We start from the raw sequence: 13,999 nt of genomic DNA, 5'->3' as shown, positions 1-13,999 counted from the left end.
ACGGCTGGTGTTGATGGGCTATCATGTTTGAGGTAGGCTATTGCCTCCTAGTGCAGCCACTCTTCGCCTGCATGTCTTGCATGTTGGCTGTCCTTCCTCCTGTAAGCCCTGGCCATCCGTTTTTCTGATAACCAAAATAGTCCCACACTACCGATTTTGTCCTTTTTTGACTGGGGAAAAAGTTCGGGGGGTTCTTCACCTCTCTGGCAACCATTGTCACGCGGCACGCCACTCAAAACAATGATGACTCCTTGATGATGATAGCTGCGGTCTGCCAGCTACTGATTGCTCTACACACACATGCAGCAGGGGGGAGGGGCCGCGTAACTGCACTCTGTCTCTGCAAGGGACCTGGGCACTTTCTCTCAGGGAAACAGCTGATACCGTGGAGAAGGTATGACGGCAAAATTTAGTGGTTTTGATACCGTGGCTTTTTCAAACCGCGGTATACCTTCAAACCGGAAACCGCTGCATCCCTAGCTGACACACTGACGGTCAAGGTGCTGACACACTGACGGTCAAGGTGCAGACACTCAAGGTGCAGACAGTGCCAGTCTCCTTGTCTGTCTCTGGGAGCTTGCTGCTTGCCACCAGCTACATGCATGCCAGCCTAACCTGTAAACTAGGGCTGTGCAATAAAATCGATACATACAGCAATATATCGCGATCATTTTTTTTCTGCAATACCGTATCGATATTTCAGAAAAATATCGTGATATATCGCCATATTGATGTTTTTCTACAACTGTGTGTTCATTGACACAATAAGAATACTTTTTATTTTAGTGCGTTCAGTAACACACTCAACACTAGTGGTTTTGACTCAATTTGTCCACTAAATTATCAATATAAAGTGATGTACATATTATTACACTACCTGGGTGGTACACAGCAAGTTGTATTTTCTAGCTCTATTTTTTTTTAATTTTCAGTAAATTATGTAGAGTATTGCAATATATTGCAATATGTATTGTATCGCAATGTATCGTGATGCAATCATATTGTGACCCATGTATCGTATTGAGAGGCCCTTGCCAATACCCAGCCGAACATGAAGTTACTGTATGTAAGTACCCAAACAACATTGACAGCTTTGTCATGAAAGACTTTGTACTTAGATCCTGACTAACTTATTAAAGCATATTAAATAATAATATACCTAAACTACATTTGTTGTGTTGTTATTCTTACAGTAACCATGCATAGTGCATAGTATTAATAAATGTAGCTAGAGCGAAAATTCTATAAGAGAGACCTTAATGTCATTCATTCACTCATTTTTCATTCATTCACTCTCAGGATATAACTCTAGCTCTCATACCCACTTCTTAATCAACCTGCATTTTCCTGTTCTAGGAGAAACCCTTTAGTTGTCACTGGCTCTCATTCATCCCTCCTGTCCTCATTCACATCTTTCCCTGTCAGGAGAAAACCTTTTAATGTCACGCCCACTCATTCATAAAACTCAGTCATCAATCACCCCTTTCCCGCTTCTAACTAGCGTCACGGTTTGTGGGCGGTATCATTTAGATTTAGCCAATCAGAGCATGACACATCTTCCCATTCAGCCTATCATGGTCTATACTGTCATAGCTAAAAACCCCCTGTTTCTCTCTGTCATCTCATTGCGTTTCAGTGCGTTCCTGCATCCCGCCTCCACCCCATTCTCCTCCAGTCCTCTCTGAGGTCTTCAGATTCAGAAGCCTTCTCCAGCAAGAACAAGTTACTTCACCACCACCAGGTCTAGACTCCACAGGGGGGATATTCAATCTACTCTGGCTGCATCCATCTACCCTTGCTGATCATGACGTCATAATCAAGTTGACGTCATGATGGAGTCTAATCGCCAAAACTATATCTCTGTGCCTTCAGGCTCATGTATCTAATCATCTAATAAATCATTGTCATTCTAGAAATGTGTCTCTCTGTTTGAATTGTGTTCGTGTTGTAATTGTGTTTTTAGTTTCTTGTCCATGTCTCTGGTGCTGGTTGAATCACTACAATTACTTTTGGTATTTTATCATGATACGGCGATATGATGTGTAAACACTGCTGTTTTTTGTGCTAGCAATATGGTACTTTACAATACACACAGCTCATTGGCTGTTTTTATCATTTGATTGTAATCACCTGTTAACAATAACCTGTTATTGTCCTAGCAAGATGGCCATGTGATGATGTAAGAGAATATGAATTGGTGAGGCAGTAATCACAAGCATGTGTGTTGATTACTGGCACAGAAGCAAACCGCTTTTGACCATCATCATCGTCGTCATGTGTAAGCTGGTCGTATGCATTGTAGAAGCCAGCGTACAGAATGTAGCAGCAAGAATCATATCTGCAAATGTAACTATTTATTCCCCTCACTGCTATCTTCAGATATCTGCACCAATAAATCCATAAATAATAAGCTGTGATGACTTTTTTCAAACATCTTATATTGACAATAGAAATTACATGGAGACAAAGCAAACATTAATACACACAAAAAACTAATCACAAACAAAGACATCATACAGACAATACAGATTCCAATAAACAAAGAACACAAATCAACAGTTTTTGCAGCATCAGCTGTGATCACCTTCTCTGGCTGAGGAATCAAATGATGTGTAGGCTATGGTGTTAAATTAGCCTACATGAGTTGAATATACTTTCCACTTCAGGCCTGGATGTTTATATTATGTGGTCATTCTTGGATTAGATTAGGCTAGCCTTCATTTTGTTATAGAAATCTTTAGGGTTGGAAATGTGTGTAGGACTGATGGTGATTAGTTAACTGCCGCGGGGTTCGCATTTCTGGGTGGTAAGTGATGTCACGCTGATTCGTCCTATACCGTTTGGAAGCTGAAACTGATTTTTTTTTCTTTATTGTCATGGATGCTGCTACATAATCATTGATTAGAGTGGAAATAATTTCAGTAAACAGTGCAGGCCCGGCGCTAGGGGCGGGCCTGACCGGGCCGGGCCCCCCCATTCAACAAACTGGCCCCCCCATTCCAAAAAAAAAAAAAAAAAAAAAATTTTTTTTTTTTTTTTTGCTAAACGTTTTTCCGTTTTTCTGTTTTAAAGTTTAACATGGAATCTGGCTGTCATTAGGCATTGATTAACTGAATGCTATTGCTAACTGTTACTTTGAACATCCATTTGCAATGATTCTGGCTGGATATTAACTATTGTAAATTTGTCACAATGAATGCAATTTGTGCACAATGTGTAAATACACTTAATATTAATTGTTTAGGCCTAATTATTTGTAAAGTCACAACACATTAGAGATGTGTGTAGTTCTTCACAGATTTAGCCTCTTCATTTTGCTCTCAAATGCACCAGGTTGACGAATTTTACTTTAAAATGTACAAAATCTTCTTCCGGGGGAGAATCCCCCCGGACCCCCCTTGGGTAGCTTGGCCCCCCCAAGCTAGTGGCAGGCCCCCTCTGTAACTTGGGTCTGGAGCCGGGCCTGAAACAGTGTTAACTTTAATGAATCCTTCATTTCCGGTTTAAGAAGTGGTTAGCCTTAAAGCTAATTTATACTAACTGCGGAGTGTCCGGTATTCGCGGAGGCTCTGTGCGGCGAGCCCGGCGCTCCGCACAGGCTCTGCGGAGGGACTGCACGGAGCTCCGCGCTCCTCTCAAAAAATGTAACTCCGCGGAGCCCGCCGCGAGCTCGTGCAGTCAATTCCGAGGCTATGATTGGCTAATGTTTGCTATGGTTTGTATAGGGAAGAAGCCTCCACAAACTGACCAAGTGATCGGCGAAATCAGTGCAAAATGAACGGGTTTGAGCATCGCCTGGCAGAAGAAGTACAGTGTGTATGATTCATCCACACGAGACTACAAAGACCTACAGATTACTAATAATTCGTGGAGGGAAATTGGTAGTTTTGTCAACAGATCCTGACATCTGTAAACAAAAGGGGAAGAAACGTCGGGACAAATTTGTGAAAGCCAAAAAAGAAGGTGAAAGGAGAGAGTGGGGATGGCGGTGGGAAAATAATTCCTCCCATAACAAGCTGCCTTGGCTCAGTGTTTTGGGGAAAAAAAGTCTGAATAGCCTACAATTTACTACGTCAATAAAAACTTGATTTGAGATCGAAAAAATGAAATGCAAAGCACAAAAACAAGAAGACAACAAACTTACTTGCTAAAAACAAACTAAAAATAGCCTACAATTGCACTAGGATTGATTATTCGCCGATATAAATCAGGATCACACATGGAAGAACTGATGTGACATTTGCATTCCTGCTAAAAACACAACGGGAGCCTGGAGGGGGATTCTCCGCTCTCTGCAGACACTGCACTGATACCGCATTTACCATAAAAGGATGTGCCTCTGCGGAGAGAACGGTCTTGCCGTGAACACCGCGGACACCGGACACTCCGCAGTCAGTATAAATTTGCTTTTATAAGTGGGCGTACCTTAGCATGATACCTTGGAAGTGGGCGTACCTTGAAGATAAGGTTTTATTTTATAAACCAGTGGCCGGAAGTCATGCCTTCTTATTGTGTCATGTTTAACTTGACGCTGCTCCTAGTAGGTAGCTAGCTACGGTTCGGACGGGCTAACCTGCTCTGTGCAGCTTCACTTGGGGTTTCATCAGGACATCGAGCAGCTTCCTCCGGCGGTGGATCTCCTGCCCTGACCGCTGAACTTTGTCTTCGTACTCCGCCACGGTTTCCTCAAACAGCCTGAAAATATCCTGCGCAGCCGCAGTTGGCCGCGCTCGGTGACCAGCAGCGCTCTCAGCTCATCCGGTGGGATTTCAGCAGTTTCTTTTCCTTTTTCCAACAGCAGCAGAAAGTCTTCAGCAGCACAGCTGATCCGCTCCTGTACACACAGCCTCAGCATCTGCACGGCCCCGCTGCTACAGACATTTTTACTCGTTTCTGATCTTTCTGATGCAGCACTTTTAGCATTCCTTCCGCCAAACAAAGGCAGCAAGACATGGATGTAATATGAGCAAGAACCGCTAGCGACAACAATAGGACTTCCTGTCGGACTTTTTCAAAAATAAAATAACAGTTCTACGCAAGTCTTCTTCTTCTTTGGGGTGGTATGGGGGTTGCCATCCTTCAATGTTGCATTACCGCCACCTCCTGGATTGCTAAATCTATATACTGTAGCGCAATAAAAACTGTCGACCCAAAATGCCCATTCACAATATTACCCATACGAAACCCAAACCAATTGTCTAGGACGGCGCGAACGCCTCTTTCAGATGCCTAGTGGCAATGAAGCACAACAAGCCCATGTTTCACACTAATTACTAAATTGTAAAAGTAGCCTATTACAAAATATGGTAACACTTCATAATACTGTAACACAAAAAATGGGTAGTTACTGAGGAACGAGTAGGGAACAAACCATTAGTTCATGAATAGTTAATGATTAGTTAATGAGTAGTTGATAGGTAGTCCCTTAATGGTAGTTACTTAAGAACTGACCATTAGTTACCATGTTAACGAACCAGTAAGTAATGATTACATTTTTTTTCATTTGTTTTCATTCACTAGTTCATTAATAGTTAATCGGTAGTTCCTTAAAGATCCTTAATGGTAGTTACTTAAGAACTGACCATTAGTTCCCATGGTAGTTACTTAAGAACTGACCATTAGTTACCATGTTAACGAACCAGTAAGTAATGATTACTTCATTATTATTTTTTTATATTTCACTAGTTCATGAACAGGTAGTTCCTTAAGAACTGACTATTACTTACCATGTTAGTGCATCATTACTTCCTGCTTACTTTACCATTACTTCTCATGTTTGTGCCCCCTCAAGTAAAGCAGTACATCTTACTGAGTTGTTACTAAGGAATACACCATTACTTCCTGCTTACTTTACCATTACTTAACATGTTTGTTAAGTAATGGTAAAGTGGTAAAGTAAAGCAGGCTACTGCTTTACTTGAGGGTTCACACACATGCCATACCATGCACATACATAAATATTCTGGTGATTGTTGACAGATTGGACAGTTGACTGATTGATGACAGTATGTTCTGTGTCCCTGCAGTGGACCAAGCTTCGAAGAGGAAGGAATGCCCATGATGAACGAGGTAATGGCTGGGAGAGGTTAGATCCAGCCGGTCCCTGACACGCTGCACACCGCCTCGCTCAGCTGGTTCTGATGTGGGCTATCGGCATTGCGGTCTGGTAACGCTAAAGTTCCGGTTGCAGAACACCCAAGGTCGCCTTACAGTGCATATAAAAACAGTTTCACGTAATAAGAACATAAATACATATTAAAAACAGGGCAAATTACAGTAGGAATAAAACATAGCTAAGAAGGAAGGAAAATGCAGATTGGTTGGGGAAAAGTGACATTAATAGTGGTAATTAACACATGAATTACGGTATTATTGAACACAGTGTGTTAATGTATGTGTTGATGAGGAATTAACTATGATGATATAGGCATAGCCTACCTAATTAATAGTAATTCATATATGACTCGGTGTGTTCATCAAACATACCTTTCATTAGTTGATGATGCGGTAAGCATCAATTAATGGCTTAATTCATCATGAGTTAAGCATGCATTCATGCACATGTTTGCACCAGTATTGTAAAGTGTTACCCAAACCCCATAGTGTGTGTGTGCTAGCAGGATCCAGTAGATGGCAGCAGAGAGACATGACAGACTATTCAACTGAATCTGGCTGCTACATCATTCTATGTCAAAAAAAATTCATGGCCTTAATCCTGGCACTATTGCTTACTGCTTTTATGTTTAATTTTCCTCCTATTGCCATTGGTTGGATCACCTGGAGGAGAGTTGTTTGTTTGTGGCTGCATGGAACCAGACAAGTCTGAAAATGTGGGTTTGAAGTTTAATTATCAACAATATATCCTCAGCAATAGAATTGAACCTGCCCACCTCGATTGCCAGAGGGAGGGTACCAGTTCTCACCTGGGCACATAGAGATCTCCTGGATGTATCCAGGCGTAATGGAACATAAGGTTCTGGACTATACGTATTTTAATTTGGATGTATGTTCTGAGTTTTGGATTGAGCCACTTGTGATTAGCCCGTTTTTCTTGATTGTCAAGAAATAACCTATGTTTAATATAGTGATCACTAGAATGTAAACTGTTTCTGAAAATAAATTGCTGGTCAGCTTCCCTGAAAACAGCATTCATATCATTATACACCATGGATAGTTATGTGCTTTATCCCCGTTAAACACTTGTTTTGCTACTCTACTCTCTGGCATATTAGATAGACGGTTCCACAAACATTTCATCTTCTTATAACTGATCAAACAAGGCTCCCAACACATGTCCCCTTGAAAAGCCAACACAGGTGCAAATGTATGCACGTCCAAAAAGCAGCAGATTGCACGGTGTTGGATGGCATTCACCTTGGAAAATTCCTTCCTTCCCCAAACTCCAGCTGCATAAAACAAAACTGGTGACACACATGCATCATAAAGCTTTGAAAATGCAGCATAACCAAGGTTTTTACAAGTTTTCACTTGACTTATTACTGAACCCAGGGCTCTAGCAGCAGTGTCGGCCAACACACATGCCCTCTCCAAACATAAAATGTTCATCAAAAGTAAATCCAAGATATTTATATGAACTGCTATATGCTAATGACATAGCTCCAGCATGAAAATCAAAAGTGCTTCTCCTTGTTCCTGATTTCTGGAAATGCACAATTTGAGTTTTTTCTCTCTCTATTAATATAATAATTAATAGCATAATGAACCATTCATCAATCATTCTTGTCCATTACACTGTGACAAGAGGGTGACATCACAGGGGAAAGAGACCAGCCAATAAGATAAGGCCTGTTCAGTACCCTATAGGTGTCAGGCTTCACCACCAAACATCTGGGTTTAGGTGTAGTTACACTGGTGCTTTTCTTTTGGTGTTGTTTTGTTCTGCTATTTTACATTCAAGTCTTGAGTCTAGAAAAGGGGGCGGGGACATGTTAGTCCACTATTTGTGCAGTAGGGAACGGTTTCAAACAGCACCATTGTTTCCATTTGGACTAAAACATTTAGCACAGATAGCAATATTTGGGATCAATTTTTATTGCTTTTTTGTGATACATAAACACAGGACAACACAACAAAGCACAAAAACATCTACATACATACATAACACTCTAATCCCCTCTCCACCACAGATCAGAGTTAACAGAGCTCCCACACATTTTCATGGATAAAATTTCTAAACTTTTCCATGACTTTTAATAATAATAATTAATAGATTATAATTAATAGAATTTCCATGTAATGTTAGGCGGTGACTCTGAATAAATACCAGAAATTATTAGTATGGACAAATCGACACAGCTGCTCTTTATACTGGTTTTCAGTATTTAAGTGTCATTGCATCATGGAAGCTATTGAACTAAAAGAGGAATTTTCCACAAAAATACTAATATAAAATACAAGAATTCAAAGAAGTAAAATCAATACATATTAGAGCTGCGTTATGTCAAATGCTACAGAGAATACATTTGCCCTTATGTTACATTCCATGGAAGGTTATCCACAGGAAGATTACTGCAACAATTTCATTACACACAACAAAATGTTATGACTTTTCCTAAACGTTCAAGGACTTTACCCATCTGTGTGGACTATCATGTGTCTCTTCAAGTCTCCTTTACGACCAAAACCTTTACCACAGACTGAGCAATTAAATGCTTTATCTCCTGTGTGGACTATCATGTGTGTCTTCAAGTGTTGCTTAAGACCAAAACCTTTACCACAGAATGAGCAATTAAATTGTTTATCTCCTGTGTGGATTATCATGTGTGTCTTCAAGTGTTCTTGCCGACCAAAACCTTTACCACAGAGAGAGCAAGTAAATTGTTTATCTCCTGTGTGGACTATCATGTGTTTCTTCAAGTCTCCTTTCTGACCAAAACCTTTACCACAGACTGAGCAATTAAATTGTTTATCTCCTGTGTGGACTATCATGTGTGTCTTCAAGTTTGATTCATGACCAAAACCTTTACCACAGACTGAGCAATTAAATTGTGTATCTCCTGTGTGGACTATCATGTGTAACTTCAAGGATGCTTTACGACCAAAACCTTTACCACAGACTGAGCAAATAAATTGTTTATCTCCTGTGTGGATTATCATGTGTGTCTTCAAGTAGTCTTTACGACCAAAACCTTTACCACAGAGAGAGCAATTAAATTGTTTATCTATTGTGTGGATTATCATATGTGTCTTCAAGTAGTCTTTACGACCAAAACCTTTACCACAGACTGAGCAATTAAATTGTTTATCTCCTGTGTGGACTATCATGTGTCTCTTCAAGACTCCTTTCTGACCAAAACCTTTACCACACACAGAGCAGTTAAATTGTTTCACACCTGTGTGGACTATCATGTGTCTCTTCAAGTGTGCTTCATTACCAAATATTTTACCGCAAACTGAGCAGCTGAAGTGTTTCTTCCTTGGAACTTCACTCTTTTTCTGTGAGTCTAAACCTGACTGAGGTTCACTAGTTTCCATGCATTCATCATCATTGTCTTCAGTCTCAGAAGAGTCTGAAGTCTTGTCATCACTAGTTGGTTGTGAATTACTAGCTGGTTCTGATACTCCACAGTCCTCTGCATCAGCTTCTGTTTTCATCTGTTCAGTTGAGCAGCTGGCTAGAGGCTCTGTCTCTCTGTTCTCCTCAGTTTGGCTTTGATGAAGCTGTGAGGACTGAGGTTTCTCTTCCTCATATTCACTCTTCACAGGGACAACAGAGAATGGGAACTTGGTGATATCATCAGCCTCCTCCGGCCGTTGAAGCTGCTCTCCCTCCTGACTGATCCATAGTTCCTCCTGTTCCTCTTTAATATGTGGGGGCTCTGGGTCCTCTTTAATATCATGTGGGGGCTCTGGGTCCTCCTGTTCCTCTTTAATATCATGTGGGGGCTCTGGGTCCTCCTGTTCCTCTTTAATATCATGTGGGGGCTCTGGGTCCTCCTGTTCCTCTTTAATAGCATGTGGGGGCTCTGGGTCCTCCTGTTCCTCTTTAATATCATGTGGGGGCTCTGGGTCCTCCTGTTCCTCTTTAATGTTTGGGGGCTCTGGGTCCTCCTGTTTCTCTTTAATATAATGTGGGGGCTCTGGGTCCTCCTGTTCCTCTTTAATGTTTGGGGGCTCAGAGTCCTCCTGTTCCTCTTTAATATCATGTGGGGGCTCTGGGTCCTCCTGGTGCAGACTGGGGCTCCACTCCTGCTGCTCAGCGGGAACCTCTTCTTTAACCAACAGCTGCTGGAAGTCTGGAGGCAAGGCTTCTCTTTGTAACGGCCACTGCACCCGACACAGCTTCACCACAGCTCTCAGCTTCTGGACTTTAGACATTTAATGTTCACACAGTGACAGACTGGAACTTTTCCTCCTGAACTGTGACCAACTTTACCTTTCTAAGCTCCAATAAATAGCTTCACAGCTAACGTTAGCTTCACAGCTAAAGCATTCATCTGAGTCCATTAAGTCTTCTTCTTCCTCTGAGTTAACGGAGTCCCGCACCGCTTCCACTTTATATACTTGCGATAATATCACCCGCACATACGAGTCTTCTGCTTGTAAATTAACCCTCTGAAAGTATAAGGTGGAAATAATACGCTAGGCTACTGCTAACGTTACTCTCGTGCATAGGAGCTTCAACACGCGTCACCACCACAATATCCAGAATGCCTTGCGGCATTGAAGAAGAAAGACGAGCAGTCGGAGGGGAGCTGTTGGGGGAAGGCGGGGGGGGGGGGGGGGGGGTGCATACCATGCACGCATGCGTGTTTCGAATCGCACAAAGGTTACGCAAAAACCACGCCCTGTGCCCGCCTACGCAGCAGTCAAGCGCCGGGATTGGCCAGGCGCTCATGCTCATGTTGGGCTCTCTGTTACAGGGACACATTCCTGTGAGAAGCAACAACACCAAGCGAGGCTGTAACGAGGATATTGAAAGACAAAATCCTACATCGCACCAAAACATACAATGTATTTTAATGTTATTTGACGTGGTTGTGGGAGATTCCAGCTTGATCCTGGCCAATCCCGGCGCTTGACTGCTGCGTAGGCGGGCACAGGGCGTGGTTTTTGTGTAACCTATGTGCGATTCGAAATCACGCTGCACGCATACCATGATTCTTCCGCTTGTGGTGTTTGTCCGGGTCACATGGTTACCATGACAACCAACATTGTTATGCTTGTAAGTTGGAGACCTCAGGTTCTCGCCTGTGTTGTTACATTATTTTAGTCTACTTAGATGAAAATACTAAGTAGAACTGGAAAATGTGATCACATTACTCCAATCCTAATCTCCCACTGCCTCCCAACTCAAGCCATCTGACTTTAAAGTGCTCCTGTTATAATTTAAATCATTACATGGACTTGCACCATCATATCTTTCTGAGATCACTATCTATATATAAACTTAGCAATGTGGACTCTGTCTGTCTGTTTGCCACAGCTATGCCGTTTTACGTGCGATCGGGCTGAAACTGATGGAGCTGGATTTTTTAGTTAGGGCAGATTAATTGCCCTAATTGGCCTAGTATTGATTGCCCTAAGGCTGAGGCTATAGTTCAGACTGATGACATCACTGATGATGTCATCAGTGATCAAGTCCTACCTGTCATGCAGTCCTACCTGTCATGAAGTCCTCCTACCTGTCATGAAGTCCTGGGTCTCCACACTGCAGTTCACCATGCTGCTCACACAGGAGGGACTTGGCTTGTCTTCAGTCTGCAGGCTGTGCAGCTTGTTTAAATGCCGCATCCACTCCAGACCTTTGAGCCTGATATCAAGACCTTCCACTCCAGACCTTTGAGCCTGATATCAAGACCTTCCACTCCAGACCTTTGAGCCTGGGATACTCAACTTGCTTTGCCCGGGGGCCACTTTCGCGAAATGATAGGAGGCCAGGGGCCAGTTAATAAACAAACAATATACATTTTTCTGTCGCGGATTGTAGGCTTTTGGGGTGTCAGCCGGAGTTTAGTCTGACAATGTTGTGCACACCGGATAGTTAGGTTAAGTTAAGTACATACATGAGTGCCTGAGTAGTGAGCAGACTGCTGTATTTGACAATTTAGCTGGAGCTCAGCCAAACTTTATTTCACATTAGTTATTTTTGTGAATTAGATTCTAATTCACAATGAAAACTAAGGTGAAATTATTAGGAAATGGTCGGGGGGCCACTCTGCACCCTGTCCCGGGCCGCATCTGGCCCCAGGGCTGCAAGTTGAGTATCACTGCTTTAGTAGTTACTTGTAGACCTTGGTCAACAGAAGCAAAGGTACACACAATTATTCTAGGCCCAGGTTGTAAGTATGTACACTTCACACTCCCTGCAAGATACAGTAATAAAAGTCACGTGGTTAAAGATGAGATAAGATAGAACCATGGTGTTTTTACAACACTGCTTTCCACAGCCAGGCCTACTTAACTATGAAGTCCTCCACCTCCTTGCATGTCCTCTTGCCATCATTGTGATGCTGGATGATGGCATCGTAGCCTCCTGTGCTGGTCAGGTCAGAGTTCTGTCAGTCAGATGGACATTAGATATTAGAGTCAAATTTAAGTACCGGTATGTGTTCATTGTCTTTGGTTTTAGCTGCAGTGTGTTTGAGGTATAATAGATTATGTGTTTAGATATGTCTTGTTTATGAATTATTGTCAAAAATGGAGAGAATGCACACCATGAAATCTCAGCGAGGTGCCGGTGACAGACAAGAATCCATAGAAAGAATATAAACCTCACACTCTGGCTCTGATGCAATGAATTTAATAAAAGGACAACGTTTGGGCCTGGTGGCCTTTGTCAAGTCATGTACAAACAAGGTGAAGAGCACAGTCTTGTAGCAGAGACACACCTAGACCACAGCTGCAGCCAATCAATTAGAATCACTCATTACTGCAGGTGAATGAGAACTTACAAGTGATCTAAATGTGAAGAGCACAATTTTTCAATGACAAAAAGGTACAAAATAGAACCTTTACAGCGAAACAAACAATGAATGGTAAAAACCATCCAGAGTGAGAATTCACAAAGGAGATGGTGTTAGAAAGTTACAACGGACCATTTTCACAGCTGCCCCCCTGCATCCAAAAGGCAGGAAGAACAGAGGTGCAACCAACCCACCAACCAGGGACCCAGGACCAGAACACCTAAATGAACCAGAGACAGGAGACCCTGATTGAGGTTTTGGTGCACCCACGCCACTTCCACCCAAGAAACAACACAGGTGCAAATGTATGCACGTCCAAAAAGCAGCAGATTGCAGGGTTTTGGATGTCATTCACCTTGGAAAATCCCTTCCTTCCCCAAACTCCAGCTGCATAAAACAAAACTGGTGACACACATGCATCATAAAGCTTTGAAAATGTAGCATAACCAAGGTTTTGACAAGTTTTCACTTGACTTATTACTGAACCCAGGGCTCTAGCAGCAGTGTCGGCCAACACACGTGCCCTCTCCAAACATAAAATGTTCATCAAAAGTAAATCCAAGATATTTATATGAACTGCTATATGCTAATGACATAGCTCCAGCATGAACATCAAAAGTGCTTCTACTTGTTCCTGATTTCTGGAAATGCACAATTTGAGTTTTTTCTCTCTCTATTAATATAATAATTAATAGTCTACATTTTAAGATGAGTAAAACAATCATAGAACTCAAACTGGGAAGCTGGGTTGCCTCTGAGTCTGCATAATGAACCATTCATCAATCATTCTTGTCCATTACACTGTGACAAGAGGGTGACATCACAGGGGAAAGAGACCAGCCAATAAGAGAAGGCCTGTTCAGTACCCTATAGGTGTCAGGCTATACCACCAAACATCTGGGTTTAGGTGTAGTTACACTGGTGGTTTTCTTTTGGTGTTGTTTTGTTCTGCTATTTTACATTCAAGTCTTTGACGAGTGTCTTTTGCTTTTTCACAGAAAAGGGGGCGGGGACATGTTAGTCCACTATTTGTGCAGTAGGGAACAGTTTCAAACGGGGCCATTGTTTCCATT

Source organism: Poromitra crassiceps (genome assembly GCF_964638095.1).
Source record: "Poromitra crassiceps genome assembly, chromosome: 21".
Taxonomy (NCBI): Eukaryota; Metazoa; Chordata; class Actinopteri; order Beryciformes; family Melamphaidae; genus Poromitra; species Poromitra crassiceps.
Note: the sequence above shows the minus strand (reverse complement) of the source record.